The following is a 15,002-nucleotide window of genomic DNA, read 5'->3' as shown; positions in this document are numbered from 1 at the left end:
AGAAACAACTTAAGAGAAAAGAGTGAATCTGAAGACAGATCAAATGAAAAGAAGTACAGATAGGAAATGCAGAAGAGGTAAAGAATGTAGCAGATACTAAGTTGAAGTTCCAAAAGGTGAAAAAGGATAGGACGGAACAGGAAAACAATGGTTAGAAAGAAAATGGCTGATGGCCTTCTAAAGTTGATGACAGACAATAAAACAAAGAATTCCCAAGTAGCAGCGCTACAGTGAAAGGAAGAAAAAATGACAATCATAAAGGCAGCCAGAGGAAACAGATTCCATGTAAAAAAGAATTATGCCAATTGTGAATGTTTGATGCATGTTTAATATTCTTATCTTTGGATAAGGAATTCTGAAGGCAGTTAAACATCTTTAATACGCTGAATAAAAAGAACTGCCAACTTAGAATTCCATACATATAATTAATGCCCTATATAGTATACAGCCGTGACTTATTAAGACCTAATACTTATTGGTGCTTTTATCATTTTTATAGACAATGCATTAACTATTCCCTCACCATGTCTACTGTTTTGCTGTATCTTAATGCTGTGTGTTTTAAATATGAAAACTTCTTCTTCTTCTTCTTCTTCTTCTTCTTCTTCTTCTTCTTCTTCTTCTAATAGTCATTATTCATTTAGCCACATCCCCACATTTGCCATTTTCTTGTTTTTTATTGCTTCCTTCACCTTTCATTGTAAATCCTTTTCCCTCTGCCTGAAAAATACTCTTTAATATTTCTTTCGGTGAATTTCTACTGGTGATAATTTTTTCAGCTTTCATTTCATTAAAATATCTTTATTCAAACTCCATTTTTAAAGAATAAGATTATAGGCCGGGCACGTTGGCTCACGCCTGTAATCCCAGCACTTTGGGAGGCCGAGGCAGGTGGATCACCTGAGGTCAGGAGTTCAAGACCAGCCTGGCCAACATGGTGAAGCCCCGTCTCTACAAAAATACAAAAATTAGCTGGGCATGATGGCAGGTGCCTGTAATCCCAGCTACTCAGGAGGGAGGCTGGGGCAGAAGAATCGCTTAAACCCAGGAGGTGGAGGTTGCAGTGAGCCAAGATCGTGCCATTGCACTGCAGCCTAGGTGACAGAGCGAGACTCTGTCTCAAATAACAATAATAATAATAATAATAATAACGTTATAAAATGGTAAAAGCACAAATAAGTACTAGATCTTGGTAAGGCAAGGAGGCATACCATAATTTATAGGGTAATTTTTTATATGTAGCAGTGAATGAACAGGAGACAAAATGTTCATAAAATACATAAATACCTGAACAACAGAATTAACCAAGCTGACCTAGGAAACAGGTGCATAATTCTTCATGAAAAAATTACAAAATACAAGCATGTGGAAAATTTATAAACAACAACTTTACTCTGAGCTATAAAGTTTCATTATAAAGCATTGACATCACATGAATTATAAATCCTGACAATTCAATTAAACTATAACTCAACAAGAAAAGCTATCAATAAATAAAATGTCTCCATATGTTGCAAATTAAGAAACAAAATTCCAAGATGGGTGAGGTGACACACACCTGTGGTCCCAGCTACTCAGGAGGCCAAGGTCAAAGGAGAAGTCACAATAGAATGGAAAAGGGGCTGTCACTAGAGACTCTGCAGTGTTAAGAAGATAATAAAATTATATTATGGGAGACTTCTGGTTCTGGCAAGATAGACTAGCCCAATTTCTCCTGGGTTCTCCCTCTTACTAGTAAAAACCCTTGACATAATACAACAAACAACCATAAAAAACTCTGAAAGTTGGAAAGAAAGTGGTGGCTGCCCAAGGACTTCAGGATTTGAGGAATGACACCCCAGTCTGTTCCATGGCTTCCTTATTGCCTCTCATAAATCCCAGACCCACCAACAGGCACCGACCATAAACACTCCAAGAAAACCCAATGCACAGGAAAAGGATGATCTAACAGCAAAAAACCTTTCTGGCTATGTGCACCCTACTCCAGGTAAACAACTACGTACCTCTGATTTGAATGGGCCCAGCAGGAGCTGGCGTCTTCATCCACTCTCCAGGCATGAAAGCAGGCAGCACTCCTGACCCCTGTTTGGTGGTATCTGGTCCATTTCTGCACCTCCTGTGCTGATAAGTGGTCTAAGTCCTAGTCATATGTTCTTTTGTGCAGGATTCCATGAGTGGGCATCAGCCCTCCTATTAGCCCCTGGGTGGTGGTGAGATATAGTATGTACACAGATATAGTATGTACACACACACAGTGAGTACGCTTACATCCCTGTAAAGATGAACCAGTGGACAGGAGCCAGATGGCACTAATTTGCTACTGAGTGGATGATTGGTGTCCCTGGGGAACAGTGCTATATCAGGACCCAGTGTTGGCCTCTGTTCCAGATAGGTTAGACATTGAGAGGTGGTAGTAGCTAAACAAGGCTGGGAAAGCAGGTGTCCATGCTATTGGGTGCATACGTCACTCCATCGCTCTATCCTGGCTGCTCCCTCCATATGTCTATGTGGGGTTCTGGTGGAGCTGATGATGAAAGATGGCCAATGCCAATCACCTGGAAAAAATTACCTACTTGGTTGTTCAGAGCCTCTTTTAAGGTACATGTTTTCTGCTGAGTGTTAACTATGTGACTGAAAAGTCTTCACACTTTGCACTCATGACCATGTGTCCATCCACAGGCCTCTGCCTCAGACTTCCTTGTCTCCAGTCTTTTGGTCTTTCCTTCCAGGCCCCTGGCTGCAGCCACATCATTGGCCACTGTCAAAGAATTATACATATTCTCCCCTCTCCACTGTCTTTCAGGTCTCCCTCTAAAACAGGCAGTCACTATCAAATTTTGGCTTCATCCACTGAGAGAACCCATAAATCAAGCTTGGGATTTTTCCTCGTGTGAGCTTGGGGAAGGGAAATGGTATGATTGTTGTGGGTAATTTGGGAGTTTGGTCTGTCAGCGAATGTAGCTAACTTGGACCCTCAGGACCTGCTTGGACTCAGTCCTGAATGGACTGCTGTTGGGTCAGTGGACTCTGCATAATGGGCAGTTCTGTGTAGTCACTTGGTGCCCCATAGTTAAGCATTCCATCTGCCTGTAGTTCTTGCATTACTATCTCTACCTTTCCTCCCATCAATCCTGGCCAATAGAGAAAACCCCCCAATTACGTGTTCAGCGATGCTGGTGCTGCTTAGACAAGTGTGCCCCTGATAGTGCCATGAATGGTGTGTCCTTGAGTCCTCTTGTGGGACATAATGCTCTGTTGGGTTTTTTAACTTCATATAATTTATCAGCTCCAGCATTCCCAATTCCATCAGCTTCTCTATTCCTTCTTATACCACCTGCAGCTTAGGCATTTCTCATTTACTGTGTTGCCCATCACTTTTTCTAGCAGTAAGTTTGCCCAAAGTCTTCAATCTTGTTAAAGCCCTCAGTTTCTCATTCCTTTTCAAAGCATCTGCTTCATTTAACAGTTGTCAGCCAGTGTTGCTGTCCTTGGTGGCACCCTTGACTCCTTCTCAGGCCTAAGCCATAACACCTGCATACACAGGCCACTCAGAAGGGTACCCTCTTTGCCCACGGGGTGGCCAGTGAATGAATCGCAGAGCCCCATCCCACTGCCTGTATTCTCAGACCACTTCTGGCTCCTGGCATCACTTGGGTTACTTTGGATCCTCTGAGAAACTCACAAAAATAGGATTAGACATGTAAGAGATGTATCATAGTTTAAAATGTCTGTGAGAGAAAAAGCGAAGGAAGAGAGGAGAGGCTGTGAGATCCTCTGGATAATACTGCAGGAGAGCAGGAAGGAGGGAAGGCCTTAGACTCCAGTTAGCTTTGAGAAGCAACTGGCTGCAGAGAAGCGGCCCTCCAGCCATAGCAGCTGCAGGAAATTCTTGCATAGCCGGGAAAGACCGGCAGCAGGCCTCTGCTGTGCTCAGTCTAGAAGCACAGATGCAGCACAAACACAGTGGAATCAGTGCAGCAGTGGAGCCACTGGTCAGTGACTCCTTACAGCAGAAGGTCAGAGAGCCACATTTTCATAGCGGCTATACCTTCATTCTGTGCCATTACCAACCCCACCTATATTGGGTGTTATAGTCTTCAATTAACTTTTACCACAGGACAAGAGAGTACTCAGATATGCCACAGAGGATCTCCCCATCTCTGTTGTGTAATGGCAACCCAATTTCCCCTTGATGGTTAGGATCAATCACTCCAGCCAGTACAGTAACTTATTTTGTGCCAACTGGTTCAACAACATGAGGTGGCAGTCCTGGGTTTCAGTTTATTAGAAGCATTCCTCCCTTGGGAAGTATGACTTCCAAACTAGCAGAGTCCAAAATTACAGAGACAGGAAGCAAATGTTTTGCTGGTGAATATCCAGGGTAGTAGTGAGAATCTATTCCCATCAACACCCCTCCAACCCACACACAATTCTGAGACCCATGAATCTTAATCATGGAAGCAACAGCACCATATATTAGAGTCATACTGGAAGGGAGAGTTCTAGCGGCTTCCACTATGACCTCCTTACAGTATTCACAAAAACACCATTGACCATAGAACCAAAGAGGGTGATTTGGCAAATTGCTATTAGTTGCTGATTCAGAGCAAAAAAATCACACCCAGGAGGAAATTACATTAGCTCAACTAAGTGATGTCACCCAGCTGGCACCATAAGCGTATTCAGCAGCCCATTTCACCATTCTGTTACTCCAGATGCTACAAGGTAATGGAGAATGTGGTACGACCAATGAATTACATGAGTATGAGCCCACTGCCACATGTCATTAAATATGAGTTCCCTGGTCAGTAGCACTGCTGTGAGGAATATGACAGCAATAAATTTATTTAGTAAGTCTACAGATGGTGATTTTGGCAGAAATACTGTAGTCCAGGAAATAAAATTTGTATCAGATTTCAATATGAACACAGCATTGCCCCTCTCATGATGAACTTGATCCAATGTAATCAACCTGGTACCAGGTGGCTGGCTCTCTCCCTTGTCAGTGTTGCCATATTGGGGGCTCCTTGGTGGACTCCGCTGTTAGAAAATTGGGCACTCAGAAGAGCTGTAGCTAGATTATGCCTTGGTAACCATGCAGACCTTCCATCTTTGTTTTCATGGCCACTTTGTTCATGAGTCTATTGGCAAGGAAGGAAGAGGCTGACCAATGCCCACAGGAGTCATGTTGTCCACTGGGTTACTAAGATTATTTGCTGAGTTTCTCATTAGTGTGCATTCCTACGTGCTGTGTGCTTGTTTGGAGATATCTAGTTACATAGACTTTTCTCACAATACTGTCACCAAATTTCCAATCTTATTCCTTCTATGCCTCTGATCAGTAGGCCAAATTGTTGACTTATTGCTTAAAAATCTGTGCAGTCCATACTTCTAGTCATCTCTCATTCTTAACAAGGTGGACAGACTGGTGTACTTCTCAGAGCCTTATCTATTGATATTTCTCTTCCCCACTCTCCTTCAGGACTACCCCTGTGGGCAGGGCTGTCTACTTGTGGCTGCTACCAACATACTAGGTACAGCACTCTGTAAGTGATGCTCAGATTTCATAAGAACTTCCCATGAGGTCACAGGTGCAGACTGAAGTGGGGTGACAGGAACGGAAACCATGAAAGTCTGAGCCACTTGTTTGAGCAACTTACCACTCCCTCGGGACCTGCTTGAGCCCAATCTTGTACACACTGGTACACCATTCCCAGTGAATAAAAGAGTGCTGCTATGCATACCCAACTCCATGGCTCAGTGGGTTAGATAACGCCTACCTCATGATGTAGCTCAGATTACATAGTAACTTGTTGGCCCAAACTGGAACCAGCACCAATCCAAAAGCTGTTTCTCAAAAGAAGAATAGTTATCTACAGAGAATAGCATGGCTTTCTCTAACATCCCAAAGGTTCACACTGTGATCCTCACCTCTAGGAACCTGTCCAAGAGTCCACACAACACCTTTATCTGCTATGACACTCTGAGCATGCTTGTACCACTGGGTCACATTTTCCAAGCGGAGAGCACCTTTCACAGTGGCCTGGAATGGTTGCAGAACCAGTTTCTGCTCCAAGCCTCATTCAAAATTGGCAGGCTTCCCAGTGACTTAAGAAATGAGCATGCCCGATGGAAATAAATGTTGACTCCCAAATCAAGAGAGTCCTCCTCACTCTAGGCATTGAGCCTCTTTCTTGATTAAAGAAGTCAGATAAATGTGTCCATAGTCATGGAAGGATATGAACATGCCCTGGATCACAGGAAGATGAACTGGATGCAGAAAGAAGGAGAGATGCACCTCTGCATCTTTTGTCACCACGCTTGATCAGGATGATACTGTGTCCGGAATTGGTGGGTTCTTGGTCTCACTGACTTCAAGAATGAAGCTGCGGACCCTCACGGTGAGTGTTACAGCTCTTAAGGTGGCACGTCTGGAGTTTGTTCCTTCTGACGTTCGGATGTGTTCGGAGTTTCTTCCTTCTAGTGGGTTCGTAGTCTCGCTGGCTCAGGAGTGAAGCTGCAGACCTTTGCGGTGTGTGTTACAGCTCTTAAGGCAGCGCGTCTGGAGTTGTTCGCTCCTCCCAGTGGGCTCCTGGGCTCGCTGGGTTTAGGAGTGAAGCTGCAGATCTTCGCGGTGAGTGCTACAGCTCATAAAAGCAGCGTGGACCCAAAGAGCGAAAGAACAAAGCTTCCACAGTGTGGAAGGGGACCCGAGCGGGTTGCCACTGCTGGCTAGGGCAGCTTGCTTTTATTCTTTTATCTGGCTCCACCCACATCCTTCTGATTGGTAGAGCCGAGTGGCCTGTTTTGACAGGGCGCTGATCGGTGCGTTTACAATCCCTGAGCTAGATACAAAGGTTCTCCATGTCCCCATCAGATTAGTTAGATACAGAGTTTCCACACACGGGTTCTCCAAGGCCCCACCAGAGCAGCTAGATACAGAGTATCGATTGGTGCACTTACAAACCTTGAGCTAAACACAGGGTGCTGATTGGTGTGTTTACAAATCTTGAGCTAGATACAGAGTGCCGATTGGTGTATTTACAATCCCTGAGCTAGACATAAAGGTTCTCCAAGGCCCCACCAGAGCAGCTAGCTACAGAGTGTCGATTGGTGTACTCACAAACCCTGAGCTAGACACAGGGTGCCGATTGGTGTGTTTACAATCCCTGAGCTAGACATAAAGGTTCTCCACGGCCCCGCCAGAGCAGCTAGATACAGAGTGTCGATTGGTGCACTCACAAACCTTGAGCTAGACACAGGGTGATGATTGGTGTGTTTACAAACCTTGAGCTAGATACAGAGTGCCGATTGGTGTGTTTACAATCCCTGAGCTAGACATAAAGGTTCTCCACTGCCCCACCAGAGCAGCTAGATACAGAGTGTCCATTGGTGCACTCACAAACCTTGAGCTAAACACAAGGTGCTGATTGGTGTGTTTACAAACCTTGAGCTAGATACAGAGTGCCGATTGGTGTGTTTACAAACCTTGAGCTAGATACAGAGTGCCGATTGGTGTGTTTACAAACCTTGAGCTAGATACAGAGTGCTGATTGGTGTGTTCACAATCCCTGAGCTAGATATAAAGACTCTCCACGTCCTCACCAGACTCAGGAGCCCAGCTGGCTTTACTTAGTGGATCCCGCACCGGGGCTGCAGGTGGAGCTGCCTGCCAGTCCCGTGCCTTGCGCTGGCACTCCTCAGTCCTTGGGTGGTCGATGGGACTGGGTGCCCTGGAGCAGGGGGCGGCGCTCGTTGGGGAGGCTCGGGCTGCACAGGAACCCACGGAGGTGGGGGAAGGCTCAGGCATGGCAGGCTGCAGTCCCGAGGCCTGCCCTGCGGGAAGGCAGCTAAGGCCCGGCGAGAAATCGAGCGCAGCGTCGGTGGGCTGGCACTGCTGGGGGACCCAGTACACCCTCCACAGCCGCTGGCCCAGGTGCTAAGTCCCTCATTGCCTGGAACCAGCAGGGCCAGCCGGCTGCTCTGAGTGCGGGGCCGCCAAGCCCACACCCACCCAGAACTCCAGCTGGCCTGCAAGGGCCGCACACAACCCCGGTTCCGGCTCGCGCCTCTCCCTCCACACCTCCCTGCAAGCTAAGGGAGTGGGCTCCGGCCTTGGCCAGCCTAGAAAGGGGATCCCACAGTGCAGCGGTGGGCTGAAGGGCTCCTCAAGTGCCGCCAAAGTGGTAGCCCAGGCAGAGGAGGTGCCAAGAGCTAGCGAGGGCTGTGAGGACTGCCAGCACGCTGTCACCTCTCAATACAACACAACACAACCCAGCAAAAGAGAACTGTACTGCCCCTGAAAAATCCAAATCTGGCTGATAACAGCCTGTGAGTGTCTTAGGCCTCTGACTTCTCAAAGAAAGTGAACTGAAATATAGTGCAGCTTCCAGAAAGGGGAATGCAAGGAATAAGGAAGACAACCACACAGGATAGAACCAGGGACCAACCAACAAACTAAAACCAAGTTGACAGCAGGAAGATCTCACTGTATCATGTCCACCTCGATAAGTACTGAGATGAGTTTTGCTTTCCTCCATTTTCTGCATAGGAGTTTTAAATTAGTTACTCTATATTTTCTCATGCATTTTATGAGGTGGGGGCAGATAAACTGTCTAGACCATATGAGCCCTAGACCTGATGCAAACTTCTATATATCATCCGTGACTCAACATGCATCAACTGAGATGCAGTAACTGGATGACAGTTTGAAATTGTATTACATGCAGAGGAGAATGGGGACATTAAAGTACATGTTACTAACGTGAAGGGTGTGTATCAATGCACACAAGTTAAAGAGATGATTTGTATAAGAAAAAGACACTGGCCTGTTCAACACTCATTCAAAGTCCTTGCCCCCTTTTAAATTCTTTTCTCTGTTAATGAGAATTTAAAAATGAAGGTGTCAATTTCTAGTCTCCCTTATAGTATCAGGTAACCCTGTGACACTATTCTGTTCAATATAATGTAAAAGTCCTGTAGAGGATTTTTTATTTTTGTGTTTTTTTCTGAATGGAAGGCCAATTAAGAGCCTGGAGGCATAAGAGCACCTGCAACCATGAGAACAAAAGCTGCACTAAGGACTGGGGGCAACAGTACAAGTGGTCTGAGGTCAGGAGGATGCTGCAGAGCCACTGCACCAGCTAAAGAGAACCACTGAATCAGGGCCCTCAGGATCTTGCCACAAAACCAAATTGTAACTGACACACATCTTCACCATTACCAGCTGTGTAAACCTGGGAAGGTACTTAATTATTGTGACTCATTTTCCTCATGTACTAATTAGAGTAACAATAACTCACAAACTCAAGCAAATTAAATATGAAAATCTATGTGATGAGTTTCAAACAAAACCTTTCACATAATAAACACTCAATAAATAACTGCCATCAGCAATAGCAACATTATTACATGAGGAAAGTTAAATCTCACTAATACTAAAAAAAATGAAAATTAATAGAGGAAGAAACTTTCTATATATCACATTAAATGAATGACTTAAAAACGATACTGGAGAACATGCAATAAAATATGTATTCTGATATATCATTGTTGGTACTAGAAATTGGTATAATCCTTAGAAAATACACTTGGCAAATGGTCCAGAAGATAACAAATACCTAAACCTAGCAATTCTACTTCTGGTATTTAGCATGAAAAAAAACTTTAAAATACCACAAAATCTAAAGTAAGAAGATATCAACTGTAATGCAACATATAATAGTGAAAACTTGGAAGCAATAAAAATGTCCAACAATTAGAACAGCTTAACCATATGATTTGGTTTGGCTCTACGTCCCACTTAAATATCACCTTGAATTGTAATATTCCCCACATGTTGTGGGAGGGCCCAAGTGGGAGGTAATTGAATAGTGGGGGCGAGTTTTTTCTGTGCTGTTCTCATGATAATGAATAAGTCTCACAAGATCTGATGGTTTTATAAAGGGAGAGTTCTGCTGCACATGCTCTCTTGCCTGCCACCATGTAAGATGTGACTTTGCTCCTCATTTGCCTTCTGCCATGATTGTGAGGGCTTCCCCGCCATGTGGAACTGTGAGTCAATTAAGCCTCTTTCCTTTATAAATTACCCAGTCTCGGGTACATCTTTATTAGCAGCGTGAGAACAGACTAATACAGTAAATTGGTACTGGGAGTGAGGCACTGCTGAAAAGATACCTGAAAATGTGGAAGCTTTGGAACTGGGTAACAGGCAGAGGGTGGAACAGTTTGGAGGGCTCAGAAGAGGACAAGAAAATGTGGGAAAGTTTGGAACTTTCTAGAGACATATTGAATAGTTTTGCCCAAAATTCTGATAGCAATACGGACAATGAAGTCCAGGTTGAGGTGGTCTCAGATGGAAATGAGGAACTTGTTGGAAACTGGAGTAAAAGTCACTCTTGCTATGCAAAGAGACTGGTGGCATTTTGCCGTGCCCTAGAGATCTGTGGAACTTTGAACTTGAGAGAGATGATTTAGGGTACCCAGTGGAAGACACTTCTAAGCAGAAAAGTGTTCAAGAGGAAGCAGATCATAAAAGTTTGGAAAATTTGCAGCCTGACCATGGGATAGAAAAGAAAAACCCATTTTCTGGGGAGAAATTCAAGCCAGCTGCAGAAATTTGCATAAGTAATGAGGAGCCAAATGTTAATCACCAAGACAATAGGATAATGTCTCCAGGGCGTGTCAGACACCTTAACAGCAGCCCCTCCCATCACAGGCCTGGAGGCCTAGAAGGAAAAAATGGTTTTGCGGGCAAGGTCTAGGGTCCCCCTGCTCTGTGCAGCCTAGGGCCATGGTGCCCTGCACATTCCAGTTGCTTCAGCTACAGCTGTGGTTAAACAGGGCCAATGTAAACCTCAGGTCATTGCTTCAGAGGGAAGAAGCCCCAAGCCTTGTCAATTTACACATGGTATTGGGCCTGTGTGTACACAGAGGTCAAGAATTGAGGTTTGGGAACCTCCGCCTAGATTTCAGAGGATGTATGGAAATGCCTGAATGTCCAGGCAGAGGTGTGCTGCAGGGGTGGAGTTCTCATGGAGAATCTCTGCTAAGGCAGTGTGGAAGGGAAATGTGAGGTGGGAGCCCCCACATGGAGTCCCCACTGGGGTACTGCCTATTGGAGCTATGAGAAGAGGGCCACCATCCTCCCAACCCCAGAATGGTAGAACCACCAACAGCTTCCACCATGCACCTGGAAAAGCCACAGAACACCAGCCTGTGAAAGCAGCCAGAAGGGGAGCTATACCCTGCAAAGCCACAGGGGTGGAGCTGCCCAAGGCTGTGGGAACCCACCTCTTGCATCAGCATGACCTGGATGTGAGACACAGAGTCAAAGGAGATCATTTTGGAGCTTTAAGATTTGGCTGCCCTGCTGGATTTCGGACTTGCATGGGGCCTGCAGCCCCTTCATTTTGGCCAATTTCTCCCATTAGGAATGGGCATATTTACCCAAAGCTTGTACCCACAGTATCTAGGAAGTAACTAACTTGCTTTTGATTTTACAGGCTCATAGGCAGAAGGGACTTCCTTGTCTCAGATAAGACTTTGGACTGTGGACTTTTGAGTTAATGCTGAAATGAATTAAAACTTTGGGGGACTATTGGGAAGGTATGATTGGTTTTGAAATGTGAGGACATGAGATTTGGGAGGGGTCACAGGTGAAATGATATGGTTTAGCTGTGTCCCCACCCAAATCTCACCTTGAATTATAATAATCCCCACATATCAAGGGTGGGGTCAGGTGGAGATAATTGAATCCTGGAGGCAGTTTCCCCCATACTGTTCTCCTGGTAGTAAGCCTCACAAGATCTGATGGTTTTATAAATGGGAGTTCCCCTGCTCATGCTCTCTTGCCTGCCACCATGCAAGACGTGACTTTACTCCTCATTCACCTTCTGCCATGACTGTGAGGCTTCCTCAGCCATGTGGAACTGTGAGTCAAACCTCTCCTTTATAAATTACCCAGTCTTGGGCATGTCTTTATTAGCAGTATGAGAACAGACTAATAAACCACATTACAGTTTTTTTGCTGAAATGTATGAAATATTATAGTCATTAAAATTATGTTAATGAAGCGAATAAAATAGTATGGAAATATATATATCATAATATTAAGGAAAATACTCAGTACATATGGTACCTATAGCATGAATAAAAAATTCACACAAAAGTAGGAAATTTACCAAAATGTTAACATTGCTGACATCTAGGTTATGAAACTATAAGTGGTATTTTCCCCTTACTTCTAATCCTCTACTTTACAAATTTCCTGTAATTAATACTGTATCAATTAGAATATTTTTAGCTGCAAGTAACAGAAACTTAACTTGCTTAAACAAAAGAAACTTTCTTATATGACAGAACTAAGAAATAGGAACACTTTTACACTGTTGGTGGGACTGTAAACTAGTTCAACCATTGTGGAAGTCAGTGTGGCGATTCCTCAGGGATCTAGAACTAGAAATACCATTTGACCCAGCAATCCCATTACTGGGTATATACCCAAAGGATTATAAATCATGCTGCTATAAAGACACACGCACACGTATGTTTATTGCAGCACTAGTCACAATAGCAAAGACTTGGAACCAACCCAAATGTCCAACAATGATAGACTGGATTAAGAAAATATGGCACATATACACCATGGAATACTATGCAACCATAAAAAATGGTGAGTTCATGTCCTTTGTAGGGACATGGATGAAGCTGGAAACCATCATTCTCAACGAACTATCGCAAGGACAAAAAACCAAACACTGCATGTTCTCACTCATAGGTGGGAATTGAACAATGAGAACACATGGACACAGGAAGGGGAACATCACACACTGGGGCCTGTTGTGGAGTGGGGGGAGGAAGGAGGGATAGCATTAGGAGATATACCTAATGTTAAATGACAAGTTAATGGGTGCAGCACACGAACATGGCACATGTATACATATGTAACAAACCTGCACATTGTGCACATGTACCCTAAAACTTAAAGTATAATTAAAAAAAAAAAAAGAACTAAGAAGTCTAGTACAGGCTGGGGTTCAGGTACAATAAAGACAGTAATTCAACACCATAATCAATGCCCCAGTTCTTTTCATATCTTCATTGTGTGTCCTCAGTGTGGGCTTCATCCTCAAGCTGGTTCACCTCATGGTCACAACAAGGCAGTGGCCAGAAAAGCTATGTGTTGACTGGCTAAACAGAATCATTCTCTGGAGTAAACAAACTTGGTGCTTTTTTAGGAAGAAGGGGAGAAGTGAATTGATACTGGAGAGATAAGCAATGTCTTTTCTACTTTGCTACTATTTTAATTTTTCAAAGTATATTTATTGCTTCCAAGCTTGTGAATGTAATTCATTTCACTGCAGAAAATTTGGAAAACAGAGGGTATAAAAAAAAAAAACCTCACACATGATCCCATTACATGAAACAACCATTGTTAACATTTTGGTGCATTTGGTTTAAAAATCTATACAATATGGATAACAATTGTACACATGTGTATATAATCTTAATTAATTTGTAAATGTGATTTTAATGGCACAATAATATTCAATCAAATGGAAACAGCATAACTTATTCAACCAATTATATTGTCACTCACATTATTTTCCTTTTCATTACTATATATAATACAGAAATTAATACCATTGGATGTAATATTTCACTTTATTTCTGATTTACTTCTGTAGTAAAATTTCCATTGAGATTACTGGACCAAACATGTTAAGGCTCTTTTACCATATTGCCAAATAAACACATCTCACATATTTATAATAAGAAAAATTTAAATTAATGAAATAAAAACTGGGAATTATATTTGCCCTGGTAATTTCACAGGCTGGTATAATTATCAGATGATATAATTGCTAAAAAATGTTTCGTGAAAATTTAAGCATTATATAAAAGATATTATTTTGATGCAAATAAAAAACACTTGAAACTGCTTTATGACAATAATCTCTCAGGGATTCATGTATAATTTTTCTTGTACACACTTTAAACAACTTTCAACATTTCACATCTACCTGTTAATAGAAGCAACTTTTGTCTTAATTACTCAAGTATTTATACTCATAGAACTTTATGATCTATTCATTAATTTAAAAAATTATTAAGGATATAACTATGTGCTACGAAGAAGGCCATGAAGCTAGGAGTATCCTAGTATAACTGAATGTTGAAGACAAACATAATCAACTAAAATAAATGTCATAAGCGATATAACAAAGAACATTTTACTATGGGACCCAAGAAAAAGAAATAATTAATGTTTTCCTTCCTTCTCCTATTTTGTCCTTTGCTTCCATTTATTTATTATTATTTTTTTTTTTTTTTGAGACAGAGTTTCACTCTTGTTGCCAACCTGGAGTACAGTGGCATGATCTCAGCTCACTGTACACTCTGCTTTCCGGTTTCAAGTGATTCTCCTGCCTCAGCCTCCCGAGTAGCTGGGACTACAGGCGCACACCACCACGCCCAGCTAATTTTTGTATTTTTAGTACAGTAGGGGTTTCACCATGTTGGCCAGACTGGTCTCGAACTCCTGACCTTGTGATCCGCCAGCCTCTGCCTCCCAAAGTGCTGGGATTACCAGCATGAGCCACCACGCCCGGCCCTTTGCTTCAATTTCTACAGCTTGTTTTCTTTGCCTGGACTTTACAAGTCTTACCTTGTTCTGCCTTCAGATATTTGTGTGGTCTCATTCTGGTGTGCCAGTAGCTAAAAATCCATGATTTGCTCTCATCCCACTCCTGTTGTTCATCTCCTCTTATCTGGGGTCACCTATCTCTTCGTGATTGCATTCTGATCCCCAGTACTTAGCACGGGCGTAACAACTCTGCCTGTGCTTTCCCAGGCTGTTGATGTGGTGCTGTTCACGCCTCAGAAAAATGCATTGTAAGTTAAATTATTAAAGATTTTAAATATAGGAAAAAAGTAAGCAAACATAAGGAACAAAAAGGAGAGAACATGTATTCTAATCCATTATTTATTATACAATTAAG

This window comes from Pongo abelii, chromosome 6, assembly GCF_028885655.2.
Source record: "Pongo abelii isolate AG06213 chromosome 6, NHGRI_mPonAbe1-v2.0_pri, whole genome shotgun sequence".
NCBI classification, from domain to species: Eukaryota; Metazoa; Chordata; class Mammalia; order Primates; family Hominidae; genus Pongo; species Pongo abelii.
The sequence above is the reverse complement of the archived record's forward strand: the minus strand, read 5'-3'. Positions refer to the sequence as shown.